Raw genomic sequence first — 930 nt, forward strand, 5'->3', positions numbered from 1 at the left:
CTCACACACACACTCCCCCCCTCCCTCACACACACACTCCCCCCCTCCCTCACACACACACTCCCCCCCTCCCTCACACACACACACTCCCCCCCTCCCTCACACACACACTCCCCCTCCCTCACACACACACTCCCCCCTCCCTCACACACACACTCCCCCCTCCCTCACACACACACTCCCCCTCCCTCACACACACACTCCCCCCCCCTCACACACACACTCCCCCCTCCCTCACACACACACTCCCCCCTCCCTCACACACACACTCCCCCTCCCTCACACACACACTCCCCCCCTCCCTCACACACACACTCCCCCCCTCCCTCACACACACACTCCCCCCTCCCTCACACACACACTCCCCCTCCCTCACACACAACACTCCCCCCTCCCTCACACACACACTCCCCCTCCCCTCACACACACACTCCCCCCTCCCTCACACACACACTCCCCCCCTCCCTCACACACACACTCCCCCCTCCCTCACACACACACTCTCCCTCACACACATACTCCCCCCACCCTCACACACACACTCCCCCCTCCCTCACACACACACTCCCCCCCTCCTCACACACACACTCCCCCCCTCCCTCACACACACACTACCCCCCTCCCTCACACACACACTCCCCCCTCCCTCACACACACACTCCCCCCTCCCTCACACACACACTCCCCCCTCCCTCACACACACACTCCCCCCTCCCTCACACACACACTCCCCCCTCCCTCACACACACACTCCCCCCCTCCCTCACACACACACTCCCCCCTCCCTCACACACACACTCCCCCCCCTCACACACACACTCCCCCCCTCCCTCACACACACACTCCCCCCTCCCTCACACACACACTCCCCCCTCCCTCACACACACACTCCCCCCCTCCCTCACACATACACTCCCCCCTCCCTCACAC

This window comes from Somniosus microcephalus, chromosome 4 (genome assembly GCF_052327205.1).
Source record: "Somniosus microcephalus isolate GS21.2 chromosome 4, FLI_Smic_1.0, whole genome shotgun sequence".
NCBI lineage: Eukaryota > Metazoa > Chordata > Chondrichthyes > Squaliformes > Somniosidae > Somniosus > Somniosus microcephalus.